The sequence below is a fragment of the Triturus cristatus genome, chromosome 11 (assembly GCF_964204655.1).
Source record: "Triturus cristatus chromosome 11, aTriCri1.1, whole genome shotgun sequence".
In the NCBI taxonomy this organism is placed as follows: Eukaryota; Metazoa; Chordata; class Amphibia; order Caudata; family Salamandridae; genus Triturus; species Triturus cristatus.
Window position 1 is genome coordinate 75,064,443 of NC_140594.1, and position 13,533 is coordinate 75,077,975.

The 13,533-nt window shown below is 43.0% G+C and overlaps 1 long non-coding RNA gene across 1 annotated transcript in view; it reads left to right on the forward strand.

The window, feature by feature from the left end:
- The window catches only part of LOC146783258 (uncharacterized), a 197,037-nt gene that overhangs the window by 73,269 nt on the left and 110,235 nt on the right, over positions 1 to 13,533 (forward strand). The window contains exon 2 of the long non-coding RNA XR_014970459.1: positions 9,006 to 9,077. This is a non-coding gene — a long non-coding RNA (uncharacterized LOC146783258). The remainder of the gene's footprint in view (positions 1 to 9,005; positions 9,078 to 13,533) is intronic.

Consider the following 13,533-nt stretch of genomic DNA (forward strand, 5'->3'; position numbering starts at 1 on the left):
CAAGATAAAGAAAGATATTTTCATAATTTTTACGGTGTAGAGTCGTTTTTGGAACGGATGCACGCATGGCTATTGTATGGGTATGACGTATGCTTAGCACGGTGCCTGATTCCTGACCACTCGAGCCAAGCTACCACTGTGTGTGTCTGGAGAGACCCCGTTACCACCACCCTTTCCGGTGTGGGAGTGGAGTATTTCCAACAAGTTCATAATAAGTTATTCTCATAAAAACAGCTAATTGAAAGTTAGTAACATTTTCTCAGATATACCTTAGTCCTACTAGGGGTTTTGATGCCTTAATTAACTACTTGTCCCTCATATGGAGAACAATAAAGTTTCAATCTTGAATACATGATCAAAAAGAGGACACTAGAACATTTCTGGTGCAGATTTCAAGATATTGCATCATATAGTAAGGCCCAATATTAAAAGGGCTAAATCAACCATACCAAGAGTTAAAGGCCAGCCACTCAACCTTCTTTTTTTGTTGTTTACACACATTTGATCGTAAATATATGTGACAAGTAATGCCAAACAACTTATATATTGTATAATTAAAAGAGAAGGGGTGGGGCTAGAAGAGAGCAAATAGCAGAGAGAAGAATACAAATGAAAGGAGGGTAGTTTGGTGAATATTAGAAATACCCGTACGTGTGAAAGAGTGAAAGCACATCAATATTACTGTTAGTACACGGAGGTTATATATACATACCACTAGGAATCTTACATTCTATTCACTTAGTGCCCAGTACATGTACTGCGTGATGCACTGTACGCGAATTCCAACAATTACTACTAGACAGAGTACAACGTTCTATATGAGTGATTGCCTATAATTCATATAAATTGTTAAGGAGTATTAACAAATAAAATGGCTATCATGCAAATCAATTTGTGCATTTCTAGGTAGATCCATATAGGGACATGTAAGATGCATACTATTTCAATATCAGTCTTTCAATATCCAGTATATATAGTAATAGAAAAACATATCTGGGAGAAAGAGATACAGGCCTGACAGAGAGAGCAGTACAATTTCACAGGAACAGTCCCAACATATATGCAATGAGAAGATCTTACAAAAGCATACAGTATAATTAACATTAATAATTGTTCACATTTATAAGAAATAGTGAAGCTCATGATCTATATTGATTCCACATTCGACTCCTCGAAGTTTTAAAATCCATCTTGCTTCACACTTTCTTAATTTGAGTTCTCTGTCTCCACCCCTTGGGTTGTTATGAACAGTTTCTAGGCGATGGAATTGAAATCCTAATGATATTCTCTGATTAGGACATTTATTAGCATGGCTCCCTATTGGGTATCTCTCATCTAGGTTCTTCAATGCACAGAAGTGTTCCGCCATTCGTTCCTTTAATGGACGGATTGTACTACCCACATAGATCTTCATGCACTTGCACTGAATCACATAGACTACATATTTGGTCAGGCAGTCCATGTGTTCATGAATTTGAAATTTACGTGAGCCATTATATTCAAATTCCCTCACTCCTTTCTTAGCAAATCTACACATACTACAACTACCAGACATTTGCCTTTTGCACATGGAATGATTTTCTCTGAAAGTATCTAGTCAAAATCAATTGATGACTAGACTATTAATTATTAAATTTAGCCTTATAGGTTTAGTATTGATTTAGAGATATTTAAAATGAAGTGGCGGATAACGTGTCCCCATTGTCTTTCTAGGGGTGTCCTTTATATTAGGGCAAATATATACATGAAATGTGGTCTGATATTGTTTGACCATATTCAATACCACCGTTGTCTCCCTTTTCTTCTTCCTTTTCTCTATAGACCCATATTATATGGGACCACATACAGCTCTTACCTGGTTTGTGGTGAAACTGCCGTCAAAAATATAGTTTTGGGTGAGTGGATATTATTTGTTTGGGTTGTTCTGTTGAAAAGAAAAAAATTATAATTGCTACTTGCCTTTTTGGGATGAGCCACCTATTAATTTTGAGAACTCTTTAGGTGGACCATACACTGTGATACTTATATGGATAATACAGCTTTATCTCTGTGACCACTTTTTGGGTGTGTTGATCTTTAAGCACCTTCTTTTTCACTTCCTTCTGTATTATTTTATAAGTTATAGGTGTGAGATCTGTCACTGGGTGACTTTCTTTGTATCTATTGGCTTTTGGTTAGTATTTATCTATGTATTTATATCACATAACTTTAGGGTTATAACTTATAGTAATGCTTAACCTTTTGGCTGGACATCTTTTGAGTATTGCATACTTTTGTTGTAGCCCTGAGGAAGTCAGTGGGTGAATTTTCCCAAGACGAAACACGTGTTGGCTACATTTGGTGATATCTTGACAGAGGTGCTACAAGCGGGTGTCTCCTCCTCTGAAACCCTACTCCTGTTTGACGAAGCCCTCACCGACGTCCTTCTGAAGACCTCGTCCAAACCCAGCACATGGGCTCCTTTGAATAGGAAGATTCCCTGCCACCATCGCCCTGCTCCAGGAGACCCAAATTTCCTCACCGAACAGCCTACCCTGGAGAGCTTGGTGGTCTAAGCCTCCACTTCCCATGGCGCGTTCCTGCTGCTCCTCAGGGCAGGAAAACCAAGAGGCAGGACAGCTTGGGAAATACTTTTTTTATGCTGCCACCCTTATATTGCGGTCAGTGAACACCATGTTTATTTTCGCCTCTACTCCCACACGCTGTAGGAAACGGTTGTTCAAGTGCTGCCACAAGTCCTGGAGGAGGCCTGGGCCAATCTCTCCCAAGCAGTTAGACAGTAGAGAGGCAGCGAAGTTCACTATCTGCTCTGGCTTAGACATGACCGAGCCGCTGGGCAGGGAGGTTTCATCGACGGTGGCCCTCAGATGCCTTTGATCACACCCTGCTCTTCGGAGACGAGGCAGACGAGGCACTGGAGCGCTTTAAGGACTCGCAGGCTAATGCCATGTCCATGGGCATCTAGGCTGCCCCACGTCCCCACTCTTCCTTTTGCTCTTTTCGTGACCATGTAAGGGGCTTTCAACTGTGCCAACACCATCCCAGCGGCAGAGCCGCGCAAGCTACTCAGCCTCTGTGTGGACGAGGGCGCGGTTCCTACCGGCCTTGTGGGTCGGGTAGCCAGCCACCAACCTTTTGTGTGGGGAAGTCTTTCTTCCCTCTGCTGAGAGGACAAAGGCTAGGAATCTGATTATGAGCTGAGCCAGAGAAATAGGAAAATTCTTGAAGTCCCATAAGATGTTGATTGAGTGCACTGATAACTGAAAAAACAAACTCTGCGTACATGTTGTACCCTAATTACACACCTTGATGGACTGTGTAGGCCTAAGTTGAGGGCAGTTGAGTGCAGATTTTGCCTATATGTATAATACAGTGAAAGCACTACAGATTTTCCAGTAAACCCTACTAACCTATCTATGAATACCCACTAATATAATAAGACCTACCACAGGTCCGTACCAGTCTCTGCAGAGACCTTTCTGTACCAGGCTACCTGCGCGTAATTACCGTGCTGCGCACAATGGTAGCTTCAAACAAGTAGGTCTCACATGTGCACTCTTGTGTTCATATATATCCAGCCCCGTACTGCTTCCCCCCGCTGTGCTTTAGCAGTTGTTCAGAAGGAGAGTTCATGATGTGTAATGAGGGGGTATGTTTAGTTTAATGAAGTACAGTAGAGAGCACAGTGACAGGCTTGTGATAGAGTAGGGTACACTCAGAGGTACTGAGGCAGGCAGAGGATGTAGTGCTAGGCAGCAGCATTCAAATGGAAAGATAAGAGATAATAATCGCTAGCTATAAATTGGGTTAAATTTCATGCAGGTATTGTGGGGGTATATGGAGATAGGATGTATTCTGGGGACGTTGAAAGAGTAGATCAGAGAGGATGAAATGTGATTGTGTGGGCAACTTATGCGAGTTTTTTCATCTTAGATTGTTCCGTTTGGCTGACAGTAGTGTTGATACAGTCAGTCCCTTTTTTAGGTCTGGCCTGAGACCATGTATATGCTGTCGCCTGCAAGACTTTTTGTTTACATGGGTTGTAAGTTTCTATGGGGATGTGGTTCTCCTTTATATTAGAGGTTGTTTGTAAAGGGATTCCTCTGATTAAGCTCTTCCTTGGTCTTAGAGGGTCCTGGAGGGTATCTGCGTGCAGAAGGAAAATGGGAACACCTGGATTCTTTGTTGGATCACATTGGAAATAACGTAGTATAACCTAGTATTAACCACCCTTCTACACTCTAAGTGATTTGCAGTCACTGATCTTTGCAGGTACGATATTTCATAGTTTTGTGGCTTGAACTGAGAACGTAGTGCCACCAATGGTTTTCTCCTGTAAGCAGTAATTAACGCACATCACATTCATCTACTCTGGTACACTTCCCAAGTGTTCATCTTTTTGAGAAAAGACCCTCCCAATTTAGAACTTGTCATTTTTAATGCAAGTTGTTTGCTTATATTTTAAAGAAATAACTGTACAATGCATTTCATTGGGGAGTTGGAATGCTTCCATATTGTTGATCAAGTCTCACTGGAGGGTTTTGCACTGATGGTGTTGCTAAGAAATGACATTCCGAAGCTTGGGATTTATTTAATAGCTGTCAAGTCAAACACACAAAAGGTGAGGGGAGCATGTAAATAGTCTAACCACTGACAATCACACGGAGTAGCAATATTCTAGGCCATCGTTTTTTGCCCACCATGCCTCCTAAGATTAGACACAACCACTTGCAAGTCGGCCTTCGTCCTGCCCCAGTAGAAAAGTTCAGCCTGAACTGCCAAGCTAGTTCCTCTCTGAACTGGAACACACACAAGCAACCCTTGACTGGTTAGGCCTTTTCAGTTGGGTGAAGCTTGGTTTTTGGATCACAGTGAGCACGGGTCCCACGTTTGGATTTATCCTTTGCCACTTAGGTGGTAAATCAAACACTCAAAATGTGAAGTCAAGTGATCATCAGATAGAGAACTGAACTTTCGGTTTAACTTTTATTTTCGGTAAAACAAATCAAATTTTTATGCTGCACCCTTCTTTTAAAGGGGTTTTATGCACGAAGCATACTTACCACATTTATGCACCAGGAGATAGAGGCTAATTCGGGTTTAATTAAACTAGTACAATAGTGTCCTTACAGTCATTCTTTTGTACGGGTAGGTCTCTACCCGCACTACTTTGATTTGAAAGGCAGAGTACTTATCTGCACTTCTCAGCAGACAATACTACTAATAGTAGAGTACCTCCATCTCCCTGTTGCAAAAAGCTACTCTGGTTTAGTGAGGACATGCACTTCTTTGCTTCAACTTTAAGCACTGCTTACAGTACAGGAAATTATATATAACAACAAGCATTGGCAAAGCCAATAGGTCTCACCTATACAAGATCTATTGGCCTTGTCAATGCTTTTTTAGCAACATCGCCCAAAGGTCTGGCTGGTATACAACATGGCTGAATGTAAAGAAAAACAAGTACTATGACACACCAAGCATTGGGCACGTAATAGTGCTTTTATTTTCTTTATTTTCAGCCATGCTGAAAGTAAAGAAAATAAAAGCGCTCTGATGTGGCTGTAGTGCTTGCTTTGTGGTGGTGGGTGGCGGATGGGGAAGGGGAAAGCAATAACAGAGGGTTCTAGGAGATGGGCAAGCAAGGACGAGGGAACGGCAGGCTATGGTTAAAGCTACGATGGAAGGCGAGAGGCATGCAATGATGGGGGCAAGCAGTAATGAGGGTCAAGGGAGAGGTCAGTGGACGGGCAAGCAACTGGAGGGAGGTGGTGGGAGGGAAGAGAAAGCCTGCAAAACTGTGCACTAGGAGTGCATCACTAGAAAATAAAAAAGTACATCTGCAAGCACGCGGCCAGTGGAAGGTCAATGTCTGCAGACGGGAAATTGTATTTTGTCCATGTTTCACATAACCTGACATGCACAGGGCAAAAATGAGAAGCTGGAGGCACTGACCAATGAGAAGCAAGGAAATGAAAGTGATGTTGAAGTTAACCAATGATAAGTAAAGGTAAGTAATGGGCTCTAAGCCCCTTTTGAGGTGTTTTTTTACAAGAGGTTCTCAAGCTACAGCACATGCCTTGTATCCAATGAGACCTAAAAACGATGACGCAAAATTCCTTAAGCACAAACATTTGCATATCAGTATGTGTGCAGCGACACACTGAGGGGCTGTCACAAACCTATTAGGTTATAACAATGCAATTATAACGTTTAACTCAATTAATATCTGTAACTTGGTTAATGTTATTTTAAGGAAAATATTTCAAATGCAATTTATTTGAGAAGCATGCAAGAACTTGATTAAGTGCCATGGAAATTGCAGAAGTGGAAGTAAGTGAGGTTTCGTCAACCTAAATACATGTCAACTTGAGTTTGTGTCAAGATTTCATCACCACTTATTTACAAAGGACTGGATTGGTGGATTCTTTTGAATCGTGTGTTCCATAGTTGGAGAATGACAACCAGTTAGAAGGTATTAACATGCAAATGTAAAGTCGATATAACAAATGGAAAATCTCACAATTAATAATTTCTACATTCATGTAGCACATTCTACCTTTTGTATGGCCTCTAGGCACTGATAAGAGGTGTTAATTATTACCCAAACTAATGGTACTAATTTTAACGAGCTGAGGCCCTCATTACGATTGATCTATGGAAGATATGATAATTATCGCACCTTTAAAAATCCAATATAACGGGGATTGGCATTTCCCAAATGTGAGAAAATTAACTCCTATTACACGTTTTACCCTTTAAAATTGGGGATAACAGGTGGATTTTGTTGCTTTGAGCACCGAAATCCGAATGCACAGGTATTGCACTCCCCCCGCCCCACCACCCGAGAAATGTCAGCAAGCTTTACCTGTTGAAATGTATGCCTGCAAAATTGAGGGGGTTATGGAAATTTCCACAAAACTTGCGATTAAGACCCCAAAGCAAACAGGAGTTTGTACAGGGATCAGAAAAGAATGGACCACTCGTAATCAGAGCCTCAAATGGATTAAGGGCTGAGTGAATCCAGCAGAACTGGAATTGGAGATCTTTAGGTTACACATAAATCTCTACAACCATTGCGCTAGCCTACTGAGCTATCCAACCAACACTATCACGAATGAGCCCTGCAGAGATGTAGAATATGAGGAGTTAGCACACCGTTGTAATCATGGAGAGGAAAAGCTGAATTGTTGTACCTAGTGCTAATGAGTAGGACACTGGAAGAATGACATGCATTTGAAAACTCAACTGATGGGTTTCCATATGGTGTACAATTTATACCTTTTTATACAAGGAAAGGTTGTAAATCGAACATAAATACAATGTCGAAAATTAAGAAAAGGCAGAATTTACCGTAATAAACCCATTACCAAAAACAATAAAGTTTGAATGGAAACGCATTGCAAGCTAGAGAGCAGGGTAAGACACTGGAAAAGGAGCAAGGAAGAGAAAATGCGTAGAACATGTTCTTTTAGCTTAAGTAAAATAGTGCAAGAAATAGAAGGGAGTGGTAATAATGCCATTTTAAGACATGAAGCGCATTATTTGCCCCTACAGTGCGCACTGGCGGGCTCTGTAGCTGGGAGAGCAGAAGTGGGGGGGGGGAGCACGCTGGGTGGTCACGTGCTGCGGTGGCGTGGACAAGCAGAGTCAAGAGTAAGATAGGCTGAGGAAGCAAAATGGGGTTAAAGGGAGGGATCTGTGACCACTGAGTATTTACCTACAAGGGGGCAGGCGAGCACCTGTTGTTTAGTGCGGCCCCTGGGGTATTATTGCAGCCGTGAAGCCTGTGGGGTCGCAGCTGCACGCGCTTCCTGCCGTGTGGCCTTCCTTGCTTGTGCAGACCCTCTCTGACAAACACAAAGAGGCCTTACATTTAGATTCTATTAGGAAAGGGGCGACCAGAAAGACACGACCACCAGAGAGGCCCCTCAAAGGATGGTGCACCTCCCTCGCCCAAACAAGCTCAGCGACGCTATCACAGGGTTAATGTCAACTGTCAGCACCATGTCAAGGCTGCCTACCCACTCGGATTTGGGCGCCTGTTTTCAAGCAGGCCGCACTTCAAAGCACTCATCGGTCTTGTTATATAGAGACATTGCCCTCAGATGTGTGTGGGAACCGATCCCACATACAGGCGGTCGGCTCTGATGCGTGAGCTGTCGAGTTTAGAACGGAGCCCCGGGTATTGGGCCCGCCCCGGTACAGCACCGTCCAACCGAAGCCTAGAAAAGGGATCGGAAAACCGGCCCCAGACCACTTGAATGGGTGTGAAGTGAATGGCAGACGGGGGACTGGAAACTCTTTTCCCGGCTATTTCTCAGGCAAATATAACAAGCCCGGCGGAGCGTGGCGACCGCATGCTTGGCGGGGGCGGGGGAGCGGATTCCTGGCGGGGGAGCGGACCCTTTGAAGTGTGATGCCAAACGGATTGCATGGCGGCACGATGCGTGTGATTGTGCGCGTGCTCGCCATGCAATCCGCTTTTCGAAGCACTTTTGGGAGCCCCTTACAATAGTCTCGCTTTGTGATTGCTTACGCGATAGCAAGGCGAGACCTAAAAATCACTGTGTGCTGTCTGGTTCAAGTGCCCTCATAGGAAAAGATGGGTAACCTATGAACACTGACTGATGGACCAGCCTTACCCAATCTATCACATCTCTTTACTACCTAAAACACCAGTGACAATAACATTCAGTAACAACAGAGCTGTTCCCAGTCCTCCATTTAAATCTCGACAGTTGTGAATGGCTGTGAAGTGAGCTGCGCTAGGAATCAAACATAATCAGTGGAAAATGTAGGTTTTTTCTGTGATCAAAAAGACACGAGTTTAATTCTTTCAAAGTGATGATAATTTATGGAAAGAAACACGTATTTGAAATCCACAAATTGATTGAAAATTTAGCAACAGTGAATAAAAATGCTCCGTGGAGCCCATAAAAGTAATTTATGACGATCACAATAATAATGACAAGCCTTTATTCATCAATTTTCCTATATTTAAGGAACATTGCTGCAGAAAAAGAACCAGCAGGTGATTGGAATGCATTCGATCAGAGGGATACTGATCAGGAAAGGTATGTTCTACACTTTTGTCTTGTTAAGGTATAACCCTTTATGTGACCTTGTTGCTAGTCTGCCAGATAGAACATTCCAGAATACATGTGAAAAACCACGTGGTCGAGTTTAATTTTTCAATTGTTTGCTGAACGTAGGGGTCAGAGGTGCAGATTATTAGCAAGACACAGACAAGATAATAATTTTTAGGGTGTATTTCTGGTTTACCAAAATGTTGAACATTTGTTAGCCAAACTGTGCAATATCAGCTACATAAAACGAATTCAAACTTAATAATACTTGCTTTCACTAGAAAATAAATAGCTCAATTTACCCTCTATCGCGAATTTCCACTAAACCCATAAACTAAGGCACAGCTCAGTGGACAGATGTGCTAGTTTTGTGTGTTTAAGAGTGGAAATATCCTGTTGGCGCTTGGTCGACTACGAAATAGTTCTCCTGTTTAGGAAGTTTTCTTATTGGGAACAATATGTTTGTCGAGTGGTTTTCCTTGTATAAGTTCATAAAAATACTTATGGTTGAGGGGGTCAAATTAACAAACTGTTGGCAGGTGTTAGAATTCCTCAGGATTCTAAGTTGTGTGATATGACTGTCACAACTCCATGTATCGCTCCCCTCCTAAAAGGTAATTCGTGTAGTGAATCACTCTGCAAAAAGATGTTGCAGACACGAAGAAATAGCTCGCATATTGCCCCGTTATAATAGAAACTCTCTCGGTCACATCTACACAATAACATATCAAGTTTTTCTTTTTGGACATCCATATAGTCACCATAATAATTGCAGTTTGATGGCATTCGCTTGTCTTAAGTGTAACACAGCCCTCGTGACCTGTTTTTGTATAGCTTTAAGGAGCCCTAACACGATCCTTCACAAGGGCCCTCAAAACGATACAACTCATGGCATCTGGGCTTTGGGGCCAGCCAGAGCCTGAAAGAGGTTTTATCTTCGACCTGCCTTCCCACTTGGAGATGCCTTAAGTCCTCTGACTCCGGTGCTCTATGTAGATTTCAGCTCACCCCTACAGTCTCCGATTATGGCCCACTCAAGACAAGAAAAGAACACGCTCCTTTCCTTCCTGCAGGGTGATTCAACTGAGCCACCCAAGTGTGCAACAAGCTAGTAGATGGTGGTGAGAATCCCTTGGATACTACTCCAGAAGTGGCAGTCGGGCAGTGGGGTACAACGACAACTGGCCCCGAGAGCCGGGTAAAAAGGGAGGAGAAGTATGCTCCATTGTATGCATTTGCATAACTGGGGCTGCCACATTCTCATGATGACACTCAGGTTGGTGATGAGGCTGGAGGAACTGCCAGAGATAAACCTAATTTGCATTTTGTATTTGCCATTTATATAGTGCAACAAACACTCTTTCTAGGGTACCGTGGCACTAAAGCAAAACTACAACTTAACACAAGCACAAAGGCATGAAACCGATCCAGAAGGGCTAATTAATTCTAACAGGGAATAACAGGGATTTAATTTGCTTCATGAATTTCAACAGATTGGATTCAGCACATAAATACAAAGGCCACTTATTCCACATCAATGCAGGAGCAACTGAGAAGGATCTTGCAGTACGGGTTTTAAATTGGAATTTAGGAACTACCAGCTGAAGCTTAGTAGATCCCAGTGACTGGGAGTGTATATGCTATTTAAATCTAGAATGTAAGGGTCTCTTCTCACTGGTTTAGACTGACTTATATGCACCAAGTGAAGAGATTTAAAGAGAACGCTATCTTTTTTTTTTTAATATATTTTTATTGAAAGTCATTGAATGAATACAGGTCATAGTATTCAATAAATCATCTACAATTGTGTCACATAGCATTATGAACAGTAGTGAGTAAGACTTGCCATTGTTTTCTAATTGCGATTAACATCCCTTCCTTATAAAGTTATGTCTCAAATCAACCCTTCCACCTGCCCCAATTTGTGGTATCCCTCCATTCTCCCCCCAGCCCAACTTGTTCCTTCGATCTCCGTGCATCTGAACAGAATATGAGGCGGGTCCGCATGGGGGGGGGGAAGGATCAGTATCGAGGACAAAGTGAGGAAGACCCTTGGTAAATTTTGGAGATTTGACAAGGGGTACGTTATGCTCTAAGATGCTGAATTGAATATACTTAAAGCGTGAGTTGCAAGACACCTTATATGGCACTGACAAGAGACGTTGCCACTCTGGATTGTGCAGTGGGCGACCTATGTCGCCTTCTTTCTCTCAGAGGGAATTTCTGGTCTGTTCACAATGCTGGAAATGCGCTTGTTAGAGCTAACGGACTGGATGTTACCATCCAATAGAGCAGTGGTCTTCAAACTTCTAAATGCTGTGCTCCCTGTAAAAAAAAAAATCCTCGGGGCCCCCCTCAATTTATTCACAATTATACTGCTAAATTGGGAATGTTTAAATATGTCTAAACATATTTAAACATTTCAGTCAAGCTCTGTTACCCCTTATTACACATACTCCCAGTAAGGAAATAAATGACAAAAGATGGTATTGATGGCCCATTACAAGGTGGCTTACTGTCGCTCATGCTTTTAACATTTAGAACAAAACGTAATGCTTCTCTTGGCCAGATACAGGTGCCCCCCCTTGAGATCACATAAGGCCTCCCCATGGGGGGCCACCTCCCAGTTTGAAGACCTCTGCCCTAGTGGGTAAAGCACTTGAATAACAGCGTTGATGGAGGGTTTCATATTGCAGACCAAGATGCCAGCCACAGCAATTGTTTAATTTGAGCGTGAGGAAGTAGCGCGGGGGGAATCATGTAGTCTGTCCTAAGTATATCAAACATTAGTAATTCACAAGCTGAACATAAATTGCAAATAGTCAAAATTCCCTGTTTGTCCTGAGGTTCTAGATGAATATGGAAAATGGCATTGTTGAGTGCTACCAAACCCGTGATGGTAATTGCAGGGGCAGAGAGGGATCAATGTTTGTGAAGCGGTCATAAGCGCTGGAGGTAGCATAACGCAGGGGAGCACAGTGGGGGTGACATTAGGGAGGAGGGCTTCAAAGAAAAGACTTTGGAGTTCCAGGCCCGTCTCAATGACCCGTTAACCAGCGAGTTGGCCACTGAAGTTGAGCTGTGAGATAATATTGTTCAAAATCTGGGAGACCCAAGCCACCCATCTCAGTTGGGAGTTTAAGGGTGGTAAACGCCACTCGCCTGCGGCCAAATAATCTCACCTATTTCTGCATCCAATTGACGAAAAAAAAGATTCCGTACCCGAGCACACATAAATTATCAAACAATAATTGTCATATAACAATATGATACAGGACAGATTCGTTGGTAGTTGCACTTTAATTTTCTTTCTTCACGTTGGTCCAGCCATTAATCTGTCCTGTATCATATTGTTATATGACAATTATTGTTTGCTATTTTATGTGTGCTCGGGTACGGAATCTATGTTGTGTGATCCCTAGGGATTACGAATTGGGAGGGGTGGGTGACTCCTCTCCCCTTAAGCACCTACAGATAGATATTTCACTGACCAGATACCGGAAAGAGGTAGCGTCATTACCATCCAGGGACATATCATCCATCCATTATCTATATGACGAAAAAAAGAATGGGGGAGTGATAAGTGAAGATTGACAAAAAATATAGAAGACAGGGAAGCATTGTCATTTTTATCAAAGCTATCCGACCCATGACCGATAAGGGACGCTTCGTCCTATAGGCGAGTTGTGCCTTTAACAACTGAAGTGCTCTACCAAGGTTACCATCTCGTTGGTCCTCTGATGTGTGGTATATATTAATCCCAAGGTACCTGAATGTAACCAGTTCTCGATTTAGAGTTGAAAATCTAACTGGAGAGAAGCTGAAAGTGCATAACTGGTATGGGGAGGGAAGATGCAGGATTTGGACAAATTGACTTTGAGTCCGGATATCCCTCTAAAAGTCAGTCAAGAGACACAGTATGGGAGCAAAGCCTAGATGGGCAGCTTGAACATAAAGAAGTAGGTAGTCAGCAGAGTGACCCCCTATGAAGGACAGTTCTAATCAATATACCTCAAAGTGCACTCTGTTGTCTGTTTGATCGCCAGTGGCACCATAGCTATTGCGAAAAGCAATGGCGAGAGGGCATCCCTGACGGGTACCTCTACCTATTGAAAAGGAGCATGAAATACACTACCCTGTCTTGACCCTGGCGGTCAGGGCTGGCGCTAGGCATGGGCAGTGTGGGCAGCTGCCCTGGGCCTCGCACACAGCCCACCAGCATGGGGCCCGCACCAGTGCAAAACACAACGGTTCCACTTGTACCCCTGCCGATCCAACTGAAAGAAAGGTGTCTCCTTGCAATTGGACCCAAGGGAGGGGCCCCCCCTCCCAGGGCCTCATAGGGATGGTGAGGGGAGGCCTAGGAGAGGGAGACACGTCCTTCTGTCCCAGTTGGACGGAGACACATTTTGCAGGCTTGTCCTGCAATTAGGCTCCTGCCCGG